General features: G+C 43.7%; 1 protein-coding gene across 1 annotated transcript in view; it reads left to right on the plus strand.

Moving 5' to 3' along the window:
• Nucleotides 1-10,427, plus strand: part of asb12a (ankyrin repeat and SOCS box-containing 12a) — a 99,874-nt gene extending 89,447 nt beyond the window's left edge. The window contains exon 5 of the mRNA XM_080774092.1: nucleotides 10,396-10,427. The gene's annotated coding sequence lies outside the window, so the exon portion shown is untranslated. The remainder of the gene's footprint in view (nucleotides 1-10,395) is intronic.
• Nucleotides 10,428-22,167: the final 11,740 nt, after the last annotated feature.

A 22,167-nucleotide genomic window follows, 5' to 3' on the forward strand; every position in this document is an offset into this window, starting at 1 on the left:
CCGGTTGGTTTCCAGTGGGAACCGGTTCAGTTCTTTGTGGTCCTTAGTCCATGAGCCAGAGTTCCAAAATTAGTGTGAAAAACTAGACCTATATTAAATTTCTTATAGGATCAATATAAGTAAATTAATATATGATAACCCTTCCACAGTAGTAGCTTTTTCATATTTTCAATTTTTGGCATATTTTCCTATATAATGCCTCATTTGCATATTTACATATAAATCATTGTCTTCGTGTAAGTAATCAATTGGGGAAGTGTAATGGTGATAACAATCTAATATATAGGACTATAGGTATATGGTTTTGCCCACTCAATTCATAATCAACGTTCCAATTTTGGAGCTCTGGCTCACGGACTAAGAACCACAAAGAACTGAACAGGTTCCCATTTAGGAACCAACCGGTGGAATTGCAAATCAATTTCGTTGTCTTGTACAATGACAATAAGGATATTCTGATAATTCTGAAAAGGGGTCCCAGTGTTCTGGACTGAATAGAATGTGTGTTGTTTTGGAGCCCCCTGCTGGAAGTTGCATGTTAAAATCAGTACTCACTTCATTTCCAGTCTAGACAGGATGTTGTCAGATCAGGAAGAGAATCCATTGCTGAAATGTGCTTCTAAAAATGTGTGGTGTGAATTGTTATCTGTCTCCATCCTCTTGACGCAATGTCTGTAAGTATACTTGTTTAATATGGTACTTAAATATTGTTGATAAGAGCACCTTATTGTGATTATTCCCTCTCATTTGAATGATACGGTCAACTGTGTGTATATACACAATTATATATAATATATACAATAGCTAATGTCATGTCTAGGCCTACTTGTCTTACCTTAATTGATTGCGAGCCTGTGAAAAGAGAACTATTACAGTATGGTATTATTCTGTGTTGAGAAAAATACTTCCCATACTGGCCTTCCTATGCTGTTATGTCCATTGTCCAGTATTATACTTATTACTTACAGTACATTCAGTACTCTCCTAGATGTCAGTCACCGTCTGTGTTAGCTCTGGTCCATATAGCCTAATGCAGGCGTCGGGCAAACCTCTTTGACTTGAAGTGCTGTGTCTTTATTTCCTTGTTAGTGTGCCATGTCAACATCATGTTGAATTATGACACCGCCATTCCAACAGATTGCCCATGAATATAACAACATTTCTTTCTTCTTCCTGACTATATTTTCTTTCACATCAGGACATTGTAACGATCATTATTGATAACCCACCTATCTCCCAGACTCGGTTCAGTTTGAATGGATGTAGAATTGTGCAGGATTTGCATGCATTTGAGAGAGAGCTTTGTTTAATGGTATTTTTAAAAGAAAAATCCTATCTCGCACACTTATGATTGGTGCAGGCAGTGAGGAGCTACGGCAGTCACAGTGACACACAGACAGACAGACATTGTCAGAATTATAGTATGATGATGATTATAGTATGATGATGATGATGATGATTTCAAGTACAACTCAATACAGGGTCCACCATTTTCAATTCATGAAAACATTAAGAGACGTACGAATATACACAACTATATGAAAACAGGAAATCATCATAGGAGGTAAAAAGGGAAAAGAAACATATACAGTGAGGGGGAAAAGGGGTGGGTGGGGGATTCAGATTTAACTGGGGCCAGTTTCAAATTGCAGCCATCCATATAGGTGCCCTTTGAGAGCAGTTTTGAAGGAGTCAAGGGCGTTGTTTGTGCCGAATCTGGTGTTGTGGGTGTGGACTTCGTTGACATTAAGGAAGTATCTAGAGAAAGGTACATCGGTATCTTGGTGGTGGACCAGACCCATTGCAAGGTGCTGTACTCTGTCATCAACCCTAAGCCATTCCAGCCTGTCAAAGTGGGCAGGGGTGAGGTGGGTTCGGGGAGTGAGGCCAAGTAGACCAGTTTGTTTTGGGAAGTCTGGAGCCTTGTTTTAAGGGCCTTAGAGGTGCTGTGGTACCAGGAGGTGCATGCATAGTTGAAGAAACCTTGTACCCTGAGGGCTCCTATAAGGTCTTCAAGGTGTTTGTGTTGACCAGGGAAGAGATCCTGTATATGGATCTTGTTCTTTGGTTGACTTTTTTGATTACGTTGGTGGCCATTTTATCACCAGAAAGATTTGCATCCAGGATGGAATGCAGGGGCCTATCTCCTAGTTATGTAGCATGAGGCAGCTTGATGTACAAGTACACCCCCTGTACATGACGCTAGTATGTCACAGAGACTAACGCCCAATCCAACCCTTGATGCTGAATGCTGCATCCAGGGAGGCATTGGGTCCCATTTTACAGACTCTTTGGTATGACTCGGCCAGGGATCGAACCCCGACCTCCCAGTCTCAGGACGGACACAAGGCCACTGAGCTGGACCATAAGGATAGTTCCATTTAATCCTCTCATCAAAGTTGTAAAAACTGTAAAAAGAAAATGTCAAAATCAATATATATAGTACCTCCGAGGCTCCGAGCATACACATAAAAAAGCCAGTCGACCACAGTATAGTACAACTTACATACGTTACCTGTTACCCAACCAATATCGAAACATATCGTAATTACGTCACCATTGACAGCCAGTTGAGGCAGCGGTGGCCGAACGGTTTGCGCAGCGGTCTTGATATCGGAAGGTCGCTAGTTCGTATCCCCGGACCGGCACGTTAAAATTACCACCGCTGAAGTGCCCTTGGACAAGGCATTGAACCCCCTACCATGAAATGTTCTATGAGCAGGGCCTGGCTGTAAACAAGTTCTGGAGCTTAGTCCAGTTACCCTGGGTAAACATAGTACCTTTCCTTTCCTAGTTATAACCCGGCTTTAGTCATTCCAATGTTTTACAGAGAGGCTGAGATTTGAAAGTGCGTAGCGGTCGACAGTACTTGCGCGCTCTGCTTACTACAGAGTGCACTTCTAGTTTGTAATTGTATTTAAGTTAATTAAGATAAAATTAAATAAATGTAATTCATATCCCTTATTATTATATTTGTGACAATTTAAGAAGTCCTGGGTTATATTATAGGCCTACTACTGCAGTTATGCAATGTGGAAATGTAGCCTTCTCTCCATCATCAAAATTGCCCACACATGCATGCCTGCCCTAACCCTTAACCCAGACCAGCAACTTTTATTTCTCGTCTGTGTTGCTTTGTGCACATAACTGTGTGGGGAAAAGGCTTATTATATTAGCAATATTTCCAAGAAGTGAGGTACCAGGAACAGCTATAAAAGTACAGGAAGTGAGGAGGCCGGGGGTTCCATTCAGTGTTGTTTTTTGGCAGCACATTTCTATTTTAGTTTAGTCATAATAGTCTTTGGAATGAAACTTCATTTAGTTTTAGTCACATTTCAGTCACTTGGAATGTGTTAGTGTTAGTCTAGTTTTAGTCGACTAAATATCATAAGGTTTTAGTCGACTAAATCTACAGTTGATTTAGTCGACTAAAATGACTTGTCTTTTGTTTATACTGGATCTGTTGTCCACTAGTCCCTTCCTAACATTTTAGTCTGGTTTGTATTTGTTGACGAAATTGTCAATATATTTAGTCTTAGTTTTAGTTGTCATAGCTTGTTTTCATTTAGTTTCCATTTAGTTTTCGCCAGGTAGTCGACGAGCAATTCTCGTCTTAGTTTTAGTCGACGAAAACAACACTGGTTCCATTTTAGGTATCAAAAAGAGTGTTTAGTGGTGGTGTGTCACAGATACTAAACCAGAATCAGAAAGTTCTGAGGGTTTAGAAATTAGAATCAATGCAGAGCTTTTGGACAAAGGGGAACCTGCTGTAGCCTCCTGACTTGAAGGTTGGTTGAGGAATATACTTTCCCCCCCTTTTTGAGCAATGTATTGCCTTTTTTTCTTCATGTCTTTATTTATGACATAAAATGTTATGGTTCTGATTGTTATAGCTTTACTTGGTTGTTTTTCAAAAGTGACTGTGTTTAGCCGAATCAGTACAAGAATGCCACTTTTGTGCCCTCAACCTAAACACTGTTTAATGCAGATTCAATTCAATGCACTTTCACACCAGGCTGTAGTTTAGGGACATTGCCACATGATGGCACTCTAACTCCTTCAAAGGACAAGGCCTCCACAAACATGCCATAAGAATGGTGGATTGTCAGCCCATTTAAAAATCAGATAGGACAGACATTTAAGAATATTTTCTGTTTCACTGGTCACGATAGTGCACAGGCAAATCCCAGTTTAAGGAGGAATCATTTTTTTTGATGGAGTGAAACCAGCGGAATGAATCTCAATTGATATGAAATTGGCAAGATTTCCCACGGGAATTTTCATTAACAACTCAAATTCTTGAATTCATCGTTCCTTCAGCCTCCTCCCCGGTAGGACTCACACTGCGGGGGAAATTGATCGTAACACAGGCGAGAGAGAGAGAGGTACAGGCGGGCGACTGGTTCTCTGCACCAGTCCGCTCAGATATAGGGCCCCTGCTAATGGCAGCAGTACCCCAAGGCTTTGCGATGTACCGTATTGCAGGTGTAGTTACATTAGCAATAATCCAGCAGAAACAGCCCCTATTCCTTAGGCCTATGCCTGCAACCCTGTGGCGCATGAGGCTTTCCCCGTGTCAATCAATGAATCATATGGCCAGTGCAGACACAGCCATAGCTATTCCACGGGCACATTTAAGAGCAAATTTACCCTGGGCCAAAATGTAATTTGGTGTGAAAGTTAAGAATTGGACCACAGAGATGATGTCCCCCATTAAAGTTAGATGTGATTAAAGGTTGAGAGTCATCGATCGGGGGCCTGTGATGCTATGTGACTGTGCCATGCTGTGGGTTGTAGGCTACTATATGGGCAGACAGCGGCCAAATAACTCGGTTCAATTTCATGATTTTCCCCACTCTCAATCCGTAAAAAACGATTTTATTTGCTGCACACGTTTTCAGTGAGGTGTGGTTTAAAAAAAGCAAAAAAAAAAAAAAGCATAATCCTCCTCTTTCTTACTGACCATCTCCTTACCGTTGGAAGATACCTAATTGAAAGCACTTGGTGATGGCGTGGGTTTGAATTAAAAGCTACAAGTCAAGTGGAACTATACCTCATTTATTATTCAGTGAAGCAAAGCGTCCTCTGCGCTCTCAAATCCTCCGAGAGGAGGAGATAAGAGGCATTTTAATCTGTATAAGGGAGACGCATATGCCCCCCCCTTCCAGAAATAGCCGATCTACAAGCTCACAGCGGCTCGAGCCGTGACACCTAGGTGAGCTTGCAGATTGGCTGTTTCTGTTGCGCGGAACCGATGCACGACAAAGTAGAAATTGAGTAGAAGGACGAGTAGAAACTGGTGCAATGAAAACTCCTCGGGGATTATTAAATGTGACAAAAACAAAATAACTTGTCATTCGTGAAAAGGAACCCGTGCAGTACAATTAGTGGACAAATAGTGGAGGTAGTAAACAGTTTTATATGAAAATATATACTGATCAGATCTTTTAAACTTGTAACCAACGCCTCCACCTATACGCAAGCTCAACTCCTTTAGAGTGAGCAAGCATATCATGGAATCGGTCTATAAGAACCTTGACTTTTAACATGGCAATATACTATTATAGTATATACAGTGTATACATACTGTACATTCAACAAACAAGTGTATTTATTCCCATTACTGCATTACTGACTGTATTGCACTCTGGCTAGACGCCATTATTCATTTCATTGTCAAAGTATTTGTATACTATATATGTGCAGTGACAATAAATTGAATCTAATCTAATCTAATCTAATCAATCTTAATGTAAAAGGAAGAAGCACGCTGCAGCGAATAGTGAACCTAGCCTCAAGAATCTTTGGGAAGAGAGTAGAGATGAACAATTAAGTTGTATCTACTGTACAAAGAAGTACTAAAAAGCTGTCAAGATAGCAAATGTTGTACTTTGACTCCACTATAATTATTTTAAAACTTTAGTTACTAGTCACTTTTTAGATTTGCATTACTAAACCTATACATTAACCATTTAAGCTTTCTATATATGTTGGACACAACACACACACACACACACACACACACACACACACACACACACACACACACACACACACACACACACACACACACACACACTTGAATTATTTTTATTTGGATCTGCACAAGAGGCGTAATACAATAGACCCAAACACTGATCAGAATTAGGTTACATTATTTATTATATTATGTATATTATACATTATTTGCATGTTTTCTTCCATTTCCACCTGCTGTCAGCATTGATTTAAGCTGCAGCGAAGGCAATCATGAAGGGGCAATCATGTGTAGATGTTTTATGTGCGTGCATGCATGCATGCATGCGTCCGTGCGTGCGTGCGTGCGTGCGTGTGCGTGAGATGATGAAGCGTGCGGAAACCGCTGGCCATTAGGAGGGAACTTGTTGTGGAGGTTAGCACATGCTGGCTCTCCACGAAGAAGCGACTGTCATTTCCATGTTAGCAGCTGTCCGGGCAAAAAGAAAATAGCCAATTATCGTCGTTTCTCATCCGTTGGTGGCAGAGTGAATGCGGTGGAGAGAGAAAAATAGACGGACAGACAGACAGAATGAGATGAGATGAGAGGGAGAGGGGGAGAGGGAGGGAGGGAGGGAGGGAGGGAGGGGGAGAGAGAGAGAGAGAGAGAATGGGGATAGTGGACCTTTGTCAGTCACACAGGGGAAATTCCGTTCCCGCTGATGGCTGCTCAGATGGTCATGATGGGCAATCAGGGAAGCTGTTAGGGGTTCAGTGTCTTGCTCTCAGGGTCACTTTGACACATATAGCTGGGGCTGGGACGGAAACCAGGGACCCTTTGGTTCCCATGCGGCCTCTAACCATTCAGCTATGGCCGCGAAAAATGAGAGAGAGAGAGAGAGAGAGAGAGAGGGTGTGGCGAGATGGAAGGCTAGAGAGAGAGAGAGAGAGAGAGAGAGAATGATGAGGGAGGAGAGAGAGAGAGAGAGAGAGAATGGACTGGAGATGAGTGGAAGGTGACAGAGATAAGCCAGGAAATAACCCTATTTTCCCTGCATGGAAATCAACGCCCCTCCGCCATGACGGGAGGTCAATGCCTCGTCTGCACAGGAAATGGATTCAATTAGACGTGTCTTTGTGCTTGCGTGCGTCTCTCCACGCAGTGATTGTTTTTATGGTAATAACGATTGTAAATTGCAAATGTCTGCGAGGAGTCCTTTCACATTGATTATGCAGTGAAAATAAGCACATGGAGGAGTGTGCAGTATACTGTCACACAGTAGGTCTGTATGCAAGTGTATGAGGAGGGCCTCGCATTTGTGTGCAAACGCGCTGGTGCGTGTGTGTGTGTGTGTGTGTGTGTGTGTGTGCGCGCGCGCTAGTGCCTGTATGAGTACGCTGTGCGTGCGTGCGTGGCATGTGTTGATGTTGAGACTGAGATGGAGTCGTCCTCCGGGACTTCTCCTCTGATCTGCCTCTCGGTGTCTCGCTCACATCTACGCCAACAGGGAAATGCTGTTAAAACTTGAAAGATTGCATACGCCGCGGCGTACAGTATTTCTTACGGGGAAAAGATATGATAGTCACTTAGCAACAGACTGCCGTTTTCATCCATTATTTCTGCTTTATCTCAAGCCTAAAAGCCAATCTGTATGTAAGACGAATATAAAGCGCCGGGGGGGGGGGGGGAGACATTATCTTAAAGTTTCGGTTTCAAGTATGTGTCTCTCGATGGCAAACAGTCGTGGCTTTGGTGCCTGCATGGGTCACACAGGTTTGTGCTCACCGAGATGAAATTGAAAGAAAAACAAAAACGGCAATACAAAAGAAAGCCTCTTGTGGCAAAGATGCCCCGAGCTGTGTGTGTGTGTGTGTGTGTGTGTGTGTGAGAGACAATCAGATCCCATTCAGGGCCACGAACGGCACATATAATGTACTTTCCGAGAGATTGTAAAGCGTAAACATCTTCAACCGCCGATGACATGTGGATGAAAGGGGGTGACATTTCTCACTTAACCCATTCTGGGCGGGAACCCCTTTTGGTGTTAGCATTATGTTGTGCTTTAGCTATTGAAAAATAGCAGATCTACAAGCTCATAGCGCGCCACCAAGTGGCGCGCTACGAGCTTGTATAGGACTGACATAGAAACGTGGCTTTTTCAGAAAACTGTCAGGATGTAGAAGACTTTTTTATTTTATTTTTTTATATATATTTTTTATCCCACGATTTTGTAACCCATTTTTCACCCCTGTGTCAATCATCTAATGTGATCGTGGGCTCTACACACACCCTCCACCAACCTATAGTCCCCATATATGGGGGACAAGGGCAACGGACTTGAACTCATGCTTCCTTCATGCCTGAGTGTCCAAGTTGCTCCTTTACAACCTGACAGGGGGGAGTTTCCCTGGTTGGACGTATAGCGCGTGGAAGGAACACGTTACTCCAACCAGTTCCTTTCCCCTCCATCAGGCGCCCCCGGATGGCCAGGGGGAGGCAGTTTAGTGAGACCTGCAGGATTACTGCATGTTCTTTGTGAAGAAGTATGTTGTAGAAGTATGTAGAAGACAATTTAAAAAATCTGATCTCAGGTCAGAATGGGTTAAGGGTTTCGATCAATGCTTTTCCCTGGCATCTTTTCATTGAGTGTTTATAACATAAAGCGTGTCCGTGGGTGTCTTTGATATAGCAGCGGTTCGGGGCTATAGAGTCTGTCGTCTGACCTTTTTGTCTCACCGGTGAGAAGAACTTTCCAGTTGATCGGCTTCAATGGCAAAAATCAATAGCACAAAAGCCTTTGCTTGCTGAGAAAAGAAGATTAATACCTCTCGGGAAATTCTCATTTTACTTTAGTTTTATATACACACAGTCCTGCAGGGGAAAAGAAGACGTGCATAACACGGGATCTATACAGACATGCAATGTGGAGAGATGGTTGAGTGATGGTATCCCACGCCGGGAGACCCCGTTCATCGTGCTATACGGCAAAGCTTCCACCGAAATGCAGTCAGAAAAAAACACAGTCAAACACTTGCACACATTGATTTTCTTCGTCTCACAATGAATCGGTTATACACGCATCTTGTTGATGGTGTGCATGGTCCCCGCGAATGGTTTATGTGAAAGGTTTATGATGGGGAGTGAACCCTGAATGTTAATTAGTTGACGCTGCGTGATGATGTGTGACGAGTGAACAGACTGTAACGGAGCAGATATTACTGTATATACAGTATGGGTTTGCTATGTAAAAATAGACATGTATGTGGATCTGGATAAATCAAACAATTAGATGGATATAGCTTACTATACGTACCATGCATCCGAGCAGTCACAGTTTTTTTTCCCCCCATGTATATCCGGGGAAGGTTGCAGTGTTGTTTTTGGCAGCAAATTTCTATTTTAGTTTTAGTCGTAGTCGTCTCTTCAATAGTTTTCACTTGGTTTTTTAGTCACATTTAGTCACCTGTTAGTCTAGTTTTAGTCGACTAAATGTCATAAGATTGTAGTCGACTAAATCTACAGGTGATTTAGTCGACTAAAATGTATTTTGGCGGGCCTTGTTGCCGTCATAATGACTTAGTTTACACTCGCTGAAAACGGCCGATCCACAAGCTCACAACGCGTCGCGCCGCAACCAAAGTGTAAAATGACTTTATACTGGATCTGTTATACTATAGTCCCTTCCTAACATTTAGTTTTTATTTGTTGACGAAAAATTGTCAGTATACTTAGTCTTAGTTTTAGTCACCATAGCACATAGTTTTCATTTAGTTTCCATTTAGTTTTCTTCGGTGGAAAAAGGTAGTCGACGGACATTTTTCGTCTTAGTTTTATAGTCGACGAAAGCAACACTGGAAGGTTGCCGGGTTGAGCGCCATGCTGTTTTTCTCTTCCACAGCTCCCTGCACACTCCCACACACACATCCACACTGCACCTGGGAGCCGCCCGCAGTAACACCACCTTCCTCTATTTCTGGACACTGAGTATGGGGGGGGGGGGGGGTTAAGTGCTTTGCTCAAGGGCATCTGTACCGTAACTACAGTGGGGGAGATCGCTATAGGCACCGTTTGTCTCCGCCAGAAATGTTTAATCTGGAACATAAATACGTATGGTAGTACATTTATTTTAAGTTAAAACAAATGTAGAATATATATATATATATAGGGTCCGACACATATCGACTATACATTCTTGGCCTATTTGTTTTTTGAAAGACACATTTTGTGTGTCGTCTCGTCCCGTCCCCCCCGTCCCCCCAGAATTGATGTAAAGGATTTACATTTTTCCCCCAGCCTGTTTTTGAGTGGTGCAACCACTCCAAGGAACAGCAATGTCCGTGTTAAACTGTTAACCTATGTGAGTGACTGAGTATAGCAGTAGGGGCAAAAGTGGCGCTGTTGTGCCAGAAACACAGAGAGAGAGAGAGAGAGAGAGATAGTGCTGCACTGTTGCCTGCTAATGAGAGACAGACAGATAGAGAGAGAGAGATAAAGAGAGAGAGGAGTGTTGCACCACTCAGTTCACACAGGTGTGATTTTCCATAACCTCCAGCCTGCGCCATGCACTGCAGCAGGAGCAGCAAGCCCTCTCTATCTTATGCTCATTATATTTTTCATTTGGCCAATTCAACACACAGCTTTGCCCACTTTGTGACAATGAAGCATCAAGTGCCGCATGTCTCAGTGCCTCCCATCTGTCCTCGTGCATGCTGGAAGAAGCGTCTCTGGGAACACAACGCGCAGCGAGCACTCCCACCGTTAATCTGCCTTATTTACTTCTCCCCCAATGTGGCCGATTTGTCAGCGACGTCGTTTGTTCCTTCCGCGACAAATATTTCCTCGCTGTCCGTTGCAACACTATAAACGTTGATTTATCCTCTCCGCCGGCCTGTTGTTAACCCATTTAGGCCTGAAAGAAATGTCTTCTATTAAAATCCTGTTCAGTTTTCTGAAATACCTCATGTTTCTATAGGCTATATATCACTCAATATTTCATGTTGTCAAGGACCCCCAAAAATGATCTCTAATTGACCCCCCCCGTCTGAAAACATGTTGTTCCAGCAGGGACCTCCCCAGAAGCAAAGATTTGAGTTGAAAACGTTTGTTCTGAAAAAAATATGTTCCAAATTTGAGGCATACATTTTCACGATTTTTTCCAAAAAATTGCAGACTTATACAAGCTTGTGGCGCGCTATGAGCTTGTAGATCTGCTATTTTTCAATAGCTAAATAATAGCGTTATAGTGTTTAAAACGCCAAAAGGGGTTCCCGCCCAAAATGCGTTAAACCAGCACAATATGCATATGGTGCCACTATCGGCTGTAATTATTGCCTGTGTGTGTGTGTGTGTGTGTGTGTGTGTGTGTGTGTGTGTGTGTGAGACAGAGTCGTCGCAGAGAGACCCTGCGGGGTGTGCAGCGTCATAGTATGTGAACGGCGGTGTCATTCTGTTGTTGTGTATACAGTTGGAATACGCTTCATCCTATGGGAGCTGGAGAACAGAGCAGTCTATAATGTACATATACAGTAGTCTGATTTCATTGTAACGGACTGGGATATTCAATTCCGCTTTTACTCTACATAGAATAGAACGAGAGGGGGGAGGGCGGGGGGGGGGGGGGGTTACTGTTGCTGGAATAAAGAGATGGATCTCCGATTGGCTTGGATGAAGCTATTTATGTCGCGGAAACAAAGAGAATTTGGAACAGGCCATTTAGCTTAATGCGCTCTCTCTCTCTCTCTCCCTTTGCTAACATTCTGATGATAATTAGTATTGCTAATGGAAACACGTGTGTCTTCTCTTTTCCTCTGGTGTTTCCTCTCCCCATGGGTATGTTGTAAACCGCCTATTCGCTATGAAGGGCAGCTCATTGTTGTGTTGTGCTCTCATTCGTTATAGACGAGCATTATCCAGCGCATTTGCCCGCATTCGCATTTCGCACAGTATGTTGTGTTTTCCGACTGTCTCGCTCCGACGTCCCCTGTGAGTCATGAGGCTCGGTATGCAGTACTATAGCCTACGGTATTATTGTCTGGTTACTCGCTTCTATACGATATTAAAATCATCCATGGAGCATTCCCGTTGTTAACTTCTCGGGTACATTTACCTCCAAAGTCTTTGTTTGTCTCATACCTGCGTGGGTATATAGGCCACCGACAAAGCAAAAATTGTTTGAAAAAAAAGAACGATATGATAGTACTGCAGGCCTCGTTGACCGGAGGCGTTTTGTTAAAGATGGAGTGCCGTGATTTTTATTTCAGTTTTTCATGTGTTTATGAGGTGACAGTAGTAGTAAAAGTAGCCTTGCCGAGCCATGAGGCCCATAGAGCAGGAGCCTATCTCCTGTTTCTGTAGCCATGAGGCCTATAGGGCAGGAGCCTATCTCCTGTTTCTGTAGCCATGAGGCCTATAGGGCAGGAGCCTATCTCCTGTTTCTGTAGCCATGAGACCCATGGGGCAGGAGCCTATATCTCCTGTTTCTGTAGCCATGAGACCCATAGGGCAGGAGCCTATCTCCTGTTTCTGTAGCCATGAGGCCCATAGGGCAGGAGCCTATCTCCTGTTTCTGTATGCCATGAGGCCCATAGGGCAGGAGCCTATCTCCTGTTTCTGTAGCCATGAGGCCCATAGGGGCAGGAGCCTATCTCCTGTTTCTGTAGCCATGAGGCCCATAGGGGCATGGGAGCCTATCTCCTGTCTGTAGCGTGAGGCAGATTGATGTACAATGCCCCCCCCCTGGACATGACGCTAGTATGTCACAGGGACTTAACCCCAATCCAAACCTTGATACTGAGTGTCAAGCAGGGGCCTGGGTCCCATTTTTACAGTCTTTGGTATGACCCCGGCCGGGGATTGAACCCCGACCTCCCAGTCTCAGGGCGGACACTCTAACCACAAGGCCACTGAGCTGGTGACAGTAGTACTACTCCTTCTATAATACAAATCCCTGATGATCATGTTATAGGCTGGAAAACAATCATCGGCATGCACTCCATCTTCAAAATAATTGTGAAGAGGGGTGCCGCTCCAAATTTGGTGATGTCAGTGTTCTCCGCTATGTTCTGTTGGGGAGGGGAGGGGTGGAGGAGGAGGGGGCGCAAGATCTGTAGTTCCCTCTTTCTCCAGAAGGTGGCGTGAATGTGTCCTGTTCCGGGGTAGTTTCTCACGGCTTCATTTGACCGGCTCAGCGGCAGATTGATTTGACCCGTTCAAATCTGCTGCTGAGCCGGTCAAATGAAGCTATGGGAACAGGACATGTTTATACCATGTTCTGGAGGACTATATGCACTACAATGAAATGAGGAATCCCTTGTCGGAGAAAGTAAAACATGTTTACTGCATGTTAGGATGTTGAGAGACAACTGGACATGTTTTTGATGGTGAACACGCAAGGGTTAATAAAACTATAGGCTTGCACTTCGGTGTTTAATAATCATCCTGTGTGCGTTATTTCTCAACAACTACCGGCGCGGCATAGATTGTGCCGCTTATTTTAAGGCTACTTAAAGGTATATTCAGTGATTTCACTTAATTCAAATATCACTTTTTTTCCTTTTTTTTGTGATAATCCCTACTATAGAGTGTGCTGCTGACTATTATAATTAGTTCCTCCCTGTCCTCAGTGAACCGCAGGGGTAAAGAAAAAAACGGTTTTTGGTGGTGGGTGAGAAAGCCTTCATCCAATCAGGATAGTGGGGGCCTTCCTCCCATAAATAAAGAAAGTACTTTAAAGTAAGTATTAAAGTGTCGCGCTGGGCCGGACAACATGGTCACCTCACAAGGAAGGAAGTGATCAAATGGAATCCATTTCTGGTTATTACATTGTGTATTTCTGGCTTCAAATGTTTTGAAAAGCATTCTTGAGAGCAATGTGTATATAGTTGTAAATGACATGATGTGTTTGTCTTGTTGGATATACATATACGGCACAAGACCAAGCAGTGCAAATTGATACGAGCAGGTGCTCTGAGGCTTTGATTAGACAACGATATGAGCAGGTGCTCTGAGGCTTTGATTGGACAACGACCGACGTACAAATGGCCATAGAGCCAAGCGGTCATTATCGGGAAATAACACCCCTGATGAATCGGTGATTGACCAATCGGAATCAAGCATTTAACCAAGCTCTGTAATGAAACTAAACATGACCTTTTATAACAATCAATTGTTTGATACGGATTGTTTCCTAAGACCCCTGCCAAAGTCAGTACACATGAATGTATATATACTTACAAACAAATTTCAGTATTTCTGAAAGTCATATGGCCAAATACAAATTATATTTTTAATTATAAAAAGTAGAACATATTTAATTAATGTTACAAGATGTTCTTTGCAACGACATAGAGTGTGATTTGACCCAGCGGAATATGACAATTTTGTACCAAGTTTGAGGAGTTTTACTGTTTGACTGACACCCAATTAGCCCAATTAACTACAGGTCTTACAGTAGCTGCTGCACGTCCTGTGGTACTGTAATAATACTAGTAATAATTTGACCCAATTTGGGAATCCAGCGTAATTCAGAGTAATCAAGTGTGCTTGAAATCAAATCATTAACCCATTTTGAGCGGGAACCCCTTTTGGTGGTTACATATACATTACGTTATAATTTAGCTATTGAAAAATAGCAGATCTACAAGCTCTTGTGGGTCTGCTATTTTTGAAAAATCGTTAAAATGTGCCTCAAATCTTTCACAAAATTGTCATGATTTAGAAAACTTTTTTTTTTCGACGTCAGGACTGATTGGGTTAAAAAAAGAGAGTTTGCTTTTCCTTGCAATGTGATTTAATTAGGACTGACACCACTGCTGATCTCCACTATAATTATGAATCATATAAGATTGAGCTGAATGAACAGAAGCTCCTCTGAACTGAAATGACAAAGTTGCCTGTGCTGTGCTGACGACTACTCCATGTACAGCATGTCTATTATAGCAGGGAGCCAGATAGTGATTTCCAGTATGATCATTTCATTGATTATCACTTAAACCCTATAGGCTTTACCGGGGTCCCCCAAGGGCTCTGTAGTCTGTACTCTGTACCTTTTCTCTCCTCTACGGTGCATCAGATGTCTTCACAGAAAGTACAGCCCCATCCACAAGGTCACAACGCGTAGACCGTAGAGAATTGTAATGCGTTGTGAGCATTGTAGAGCTATAGTTTGAAAATGTTTTTATAATAATAATAATAATTATTATTATTTTGACATTGTTGATATTTTGTGAAAAAATTCACAATGCGATGCGGCGCTATGTATGACATGACATGTCATACATGTTCACATGTTGTGAACCTGTGAAGATGTTTATTTATCAAAATAAGGTGTTAAAACACTAAATAACATAACATATACAGTATATTGAGAGAGAGAGAGAGAGAGAGAGAGATACCTTCACCAGGAGTCAATGGACACGACGATGCTGCTCCCACATGTGTTTGATGGCAGACATATTTATCTAAAGCAAATATGAATATCAAAGAGTACACTTGAAAGTTGTCCCCGAGCTGTTTATCGTAACGTGCCAATATAGGTGACAGGCCGAGGAAGCGGTGCAGAAAATGTAAACTTATCTCTACATTTCATAATATGCATATACAGTATATACACACAGTGCACTGTATGACTAAAATGAGAATGGCTTGGATGCGGATACATAGATGGACATGATTATTCAGATGATTAATGCAGGACGCCTCAGAGTGTTGCACAACTCCGTGGCTCTATGTGGTCATACCCGCTGGATGGCGAACAGGAAGAGCTTCAGGGACTATGATTCACATGCTTCACAAGGCCGGAACCAGGTTTGACGTGCGTGCGTGCGTGCATGCGTGCGTGCGTGCGTGCGTGCGTGCGTGCGTGCGCTGTTACGGAGGCAGAGAGAAATAAATGAACACAAAGGGCCAGACAACAAGGCTGCGTGCACTGCAGATATCAATGAACCAGTTGAATTGTGCATGAGAGCTTTGCGGTCGTCATTGGTCTTGAGCGATAATTATTGGCTCTGTTGCGTAAGACCATACCTATACGTAGTCAGAGTTTAAGACCATGCCATACGTAGTCAGAGTTTAAGACCATACCATACGTATAGTCAGAGTTTAAGACCATACCATACGTAGTCAGAGTTTAAGACCATACCATACGTATAGTCAGAGTTTAAGACCATACCATACGTAGTCAGAGTTTAAGACCATACCATACGTAGTCAGAGTTTAAGACCATACCATACGTAGTCAGAGTTTAAGACCATGCCATACGTACTGTAGTCAGAGTTTAACACCATACCATACGTAGTCAGAGTTTAAGACCATACCATACGTAGTCAGAGTTTAAGACCATACCATACGTATAGTCAGAGTTTAAGACCATACCATACGTATAGTCAGAGTTTAAGACCATACCATACGTAGTCAGAGTTTAAGACCATGCCATACGTATAGTCAGAGTTTAAGACCATGCCATACGTAGTCAGAGTTTAAGACCATGCCATACGTAGTCAGAGTTTTCAGAAGGTGGCGTAACTGTTTCCCGTTTGAGTTCGTTATAGCCCGTAGCTTCGTTTGATTGGCCTATATATGCAGCAGACGTTTTTGAACTGGAAACATACATGATATACCTTGACGTGTTTCCAGTTCAAATCTGCTGCTGCCCAATGCAGGGTGAGATGCAGGGTTTGCATGTACATCTGTGTGTGTGTGTGTGTGTGTGTGTGTGTGTGTGTGTGTGCCTGTCTGTCTGTATAGGTGTATGTGTGTGTGTGTGTGTGTGTGTGTGTGTGTGTGTGTCTCCCTGAGAAACGGAGGATTAGCGGCAGATAGAGTTCTCGGAGCAGAACGGATCTCTCAGTGAGAGACAGGGGGGCCTCCGGGCCCTCAGGTCTGATCCCCCATGCTCCTCCTCCTCCTCTCAGAGAGAGACAGGGTGCCCTCAGGTCTGATCCCCCATGCTCCTCCTCCTCCTCCTCTCAGAGAGAGACAGGGGGCCCATCCGGGCCCTCAGGTCTGATCCCCCATGCTCCTCCTCCTCCTCTCAGAGAGAGACAGGGGGCCCTCAGGTCTGATCCCCCATGCTCCTCCTCCTCTCAGAGAGAAACAGGGGGCCTCTGGGCCCTCAGGTCTGATCCCAGATGCTCCTCCTCCGCACCTCCCTAAATGCGCCAGGGCCCTGGGAGGAGAACCCTGGAACACATATAGTCTCCAGGCAAGCCGCTGCGGTCTCCATCTGAAATCATTCCCACACTCACGAAACGTATACCTGTCTTCTGAAGGCATATACACAGTATAGCAGGCCTGCGGATATAGTAGACATTTTGTAGACATATTATAAACAATGACATAGATACATATAGAAACACATGTACTTGCATAAGTACGTATATGTTACACAATGCCGATATGTTTTAATATAAATATCACTTGCACAGCACTTATACAGCCCTATAAACAATATTTTTATTGCATTTTTATCGACGATAATAATATTCCGGTATCTCTTATAAAGGGGATTTTGTTTTGTATAGTGTCAACCCAAGCATATATAGCTATTGCCTTATTCTTTTGAGAAAATTAACATTTGATCTCCACTTTGCGTCAATAAACATATGGACTCTCCTGAGAAACACACTTTGGTTCCTTTGTGCCCAGGATAATAAGCCCCAGCGCCGAAAAACTCCACCAAACCAACCGTTGTGTCCATTTTGACCTGGTAGGTTCGTAGGGAGTATAAGGTTGCCTGCAGTCAGTGTCAGTCCAGCCTGTGTTTTCAAGTCAAGTCAAAGTCACACACGTTATACCACAGTTAAATTTGTTCTCCGCATCTGACCCAGCAGTGATCCGCAGCCAAGGAGCGGTGAGCTGCAGCCGTGCCGCGCTCGGGAATCATTTGATTAGTAGATTTGACCCCCCCCAATCCAACCCTTTGATGTAGCTCTGGTCCATAGCTCTAATGCGCGCATTAGAGCTATATGTTACTCTCAACTTCCGCCGCTCGCATGAATGCAGAGTTGCAGACCAGCCCCTATACTCTTTGGCGTAAATAAAAAGAACGTTTTTGCTACTCACCAAAACAAAGGCGAGTTGTGTCATTAGAAAGCCTACTTTCCTTAGTGGAAGCACTCTGAGCCCCCCACCACACGTATAAACTGTACATTTTGGCCAAAAGGGGATTTTGTTTCCACCGGAAAAAAATATATTTTTTGTTACTCCGCTGCGCCTTCTACTGATATTGCCCAGAGAACTGCCTCATAGAGAATATTTTTCCTCTGGTGGCCCTTTCTGCCCAAAAAGTACAGTTTATACGTGTGGTGGGGGGGCTCAGAGTGCGTCCACTAAGGAAAGTAGGCTTTCTAATGACACAACCCGCCTTTGTTTTGGTGAGTAGCAAAAGCGTTATTTTTATTTACGCCAAAGAGGAGAGGCTGGTCTGATTTCGATTTGAGATTTAAAATTGAAAGTCCCATAGCCTTACTGCGCAGGGCAGAAGCGTAGAAGCAGTAGAGATATGGACCAGAGCTACCTTTGATGCTGAGTGCCAAGCAGGGAGGCATTGGGTCCCATTTTTACAGTCTTTGGTATGACCCGGGGATCGAACCCCCGACCTCCTCCCAGTCTCAGGGCGGACACTCTAACCACAAGGCCACATGTCTGGTTTCATGTCATCATGTGCTGGTTAAGGCCTGACCAATCACCATAAGCTTATCAGCCTGTCGGTCCTTTTTTATCCACTCCTCCTGGCTGAGTATTATGATAAAATAGTAAATGTGTATATGTAACTTTTATACATCATTTCCAGAAGCCAGAACTTTTTGTCATGGCTCTCAAACGCATGCCTGCCTGCCTGCCTCTCCCTGACAACCGGAATCAATGACTACACAACCAAAAAGCCCTCTCTCTCCAGAGGAGCTGCACACAACAGTGTGGAGGATGAAGAGAGAGAGAGAGAGAGAGAAAAAAAAACTATACAGTTATGTAATACTAATGGGGAGAAAAAAAAGAAAGCTGGACAGAATGTCCCTGTCATACCACAAGGCCAGAAAACAGCAGTGAATAGTACCGTGACGTTCGGAATCTGTGGTTTGTCTCTTCCTCCACGTCCGTGGGAGGTTGGAGCCCCCCCCCCCCCCCCCGACCCCCACCCTGTCGCATTTTTACCCTTCCTTCCTTTTTTTATTTATTTATTTATTTATTTATTTTTTCGCTGGCAGAGCAAAGTTGCAGAGACAAGCTATAGACATTACCTTGCAAAGTCAAGACCCAACATTTGCGATGTGTATCGACATATTGATTTGGCTCGGCGGCTATATTGGCAGAGGGTTTGGCCGGGGAGGGGTTGTGGGGCTAGCTGCGCCGTGTGTGTGCGCCGTCCGCGCGGATTCTTCTGTGAGACCCGGGCAGCATTAACCCATTCTGAACGGGAACCCCTTTTGGTTTTAGCATCATGTTATGCTTTAGCTATTGAAAAATAGCAGATCGCTACGAGCTTGTATAGGTCTGCTATGTTTTGAAAAATCGAAGAACGACTGACATTTTTTAGAATCTGATCTCGGGTCAGAATGGGTTAAATCAGACCAGTGGTGTGTCCAGTGGAAACCTCGTATGAATCTGATCTCAGGTCAGAATGGTTTAATGCACGCCGGGAGAGCGAGGCTTAGCATATATCGAGTGTTTATGCAGCAGAATAGAAAGTGCCGGAGCACCTTTGCTTAAACTCACTGACTGTTAAGTTGGGCTTAAGTTTAAATCCCACTTAGGCAAACACGACGTGGGGGGGAGGGGGGGGGGGGGTTACGCTTAAAACCTGTGTGTCGCGCTGGCACTTCCGTTGAATACATGTATCGACAGCTCGCTGCTCATTACATTAGGCGAGGTAATTCTCTGGGAGGAGTACTGCTGTGCCAAGGCGACGAAAGTATAGTGAGAGAAAGTGATGAGAGGGGGAGAAAAGAGAGAGAGAGAGAGAAGGGCGACAGAACAGACACGGTGGAAGAGAGAAAAGAGCATACATGGCTCTTTGGCCCGCAGATGAAGGATAATGCATTGTATAGTGGCTGATCTGGGGGGGGGGGGAAGAGTGAAGGATATCCGTTGTTTGTCTTCGTAAGGGCAGGGCACACATAGGGGACAGAGTATGTGGATTAGAGACGGGCTCTGCTCTGAATATCAAACCCGACCCCCAAGGTCTCGTCTTCATCGTCTTCTTCGGCACATAGCGCTCCGTAGATCTACTTCTGGTTCTTTTTCGGAAGAGACAGTGAGACGTTAACAGCCATGCAAGTATCCTCACTGGACGCCTCTTTGATGTGAAGGGGATGGGAATAACAGACGGCAAAGTGTGTATAGCTTATGCAATTCACTCACGTTTATTGCCCAATGCAACAACAAAAAAAAAATGGGTCAAAAGACGAAGAAACATCATGGGCTGGGGGGAGATGCATTATTCATGGGCCTTGTTATAGGAAACGTACACTAGTGAGCGTAATGCTTAATTTATGCTCCGTTGTGTACCGCTGTCGCAGAGCGAGAATAGCCGCTATCTACAGTATAAGCTCACATACATGTCACCGATGCGACACATTGCAGTGGGCTTTATACATTTCCTATTTTAGGTCTGCGACACTGTGCTCCGACGATGTATACACCGGGCATTATTAGAGGGTCAATGACGCAGTATACCCATGTATGTAGTACTACCGGTGTGCCATACTGTATCGTATGGCACTTTTGTTGCAGTATTAGGGTATATACAGCAGGCCTATAGTATCTTTGTTGCAGTAGTGGGGTACAGCAGGCCTATAGTATCTTTGTTGCAGTATTAGGGTATATACAGCAGGCCTATAGTATCTTTGTTGCAGTATTGGGGTACAGCAGGCCTATAGTATCTTTGTTGCAGTATTAGGGTACAGCAGGCCTATAGTATCTTTGTTGCAGTATTAGGGTATATACAGCAGGCCTATAGTATCTTTGTTGCAGTATTAGGGTATATACAGCAGGCCTATAGTATCTTTGTTGCAGTATTGGGGTACAGCAGGCCTATAGTATCTTTGTTGCAGTATTGGGGTACAGCAGGCCTATAGTATCTTTGTTGCAGTATTGGGGTACAGCAGGCCTATAGTATCTTTGTTGCAGTATTAGGGTACAGCAGGCCTATAGTATCTTTGTTGCAGTATTAGGGTACAGCAGGCCTATAGTATCTTTGTTGCAGTATTGGGGTACAGCAGGCCTATAGTATCTTTGTTGCAGTATTCGGGTACAGCAGGCCTATAGTATCTTTGTTGCAGTATTCAGGTACAGCAGGCCTATAGTATCTTTGTTGCAGTATTCGGGTACAGCAGGCCTATAGTATCTTTGTTGCAGTATTAGGGTACAGCAGGCCTATAGTATCTTTGTTGCAGTATTAGGGTATATACAGCAGGCCTATAGTATCTTTGTTGCAGTATTCAGGTACAGCAGGCCTATAGTATCTTTGTTGCAGTATTCGGGTACAGCAGGCCTATAGTATCTTTGTTGCAGTATTGGGGTACAGCAGGCCTATAGTATCTTTGTTGCAGTATTAGGGTACAGCAGGCCTATAGTATCTTTGTTGCAGTATTCGGGTACACCAGGCTTATAGTATCTTTGTTGCAGTATTCGGGTACAGCAGGCCTATAGTATCTTTGTTGCAGTATTCGGGTACAGCAGGCCTATAGTATCTTTGTTGCAGTATTAGGGTATATACAGCAGGCCTATAGTATCTTTGTTGCAGTATTAGGGTACAGCAGGCCTATAGTATCTTTGTTGCAGTATTAGGGTACAGCAGGCCTATAGTATCTTTGTTGCAGTATTCGGGTACATCAGGCCTATAGTATCTTTGTTGCAGTATTCGGGTACATCAGGCCTATAGTATCTTTGTTGCAGTATTAGGGTACAGCAGGCCTATAGTATCTTTGTTGCAGTATTAGGGTATATACAGCAGGCCTATAGTATCTTTGTTGCAGTATTCGGGTACAGCAGGCCTATAGTATCTTTGTTGCAGTATTGGGGTACAGCAGGCCTATAGTATCTTTGTTGCAGTATTGGGGTACAGCAGGCCTATAGTATCTTTGTTGCAGTATTAGGGTACAGCAGGCCTATAGTATCTTTGTTGCAGTATTAGGGTACAGCAGGCCTATAGTATCTTTGTTGCAGTATTAGGGTATATACAGCAGGCCTATAGTATCTTTGTTGCAGTATTAGGG

This window comes from Protomyctophum bolini, assembly GCF_963924005.1.
Source record: "Protomyctophum bolini genome assembly, chromosome: 10".
Lineage (NCBI taxonomy): Eukaryota > Metazoa > Chordata > Actinopteri > Myctophiformes > Myctophidae > Protomyctophum > Protomyctophum bolini.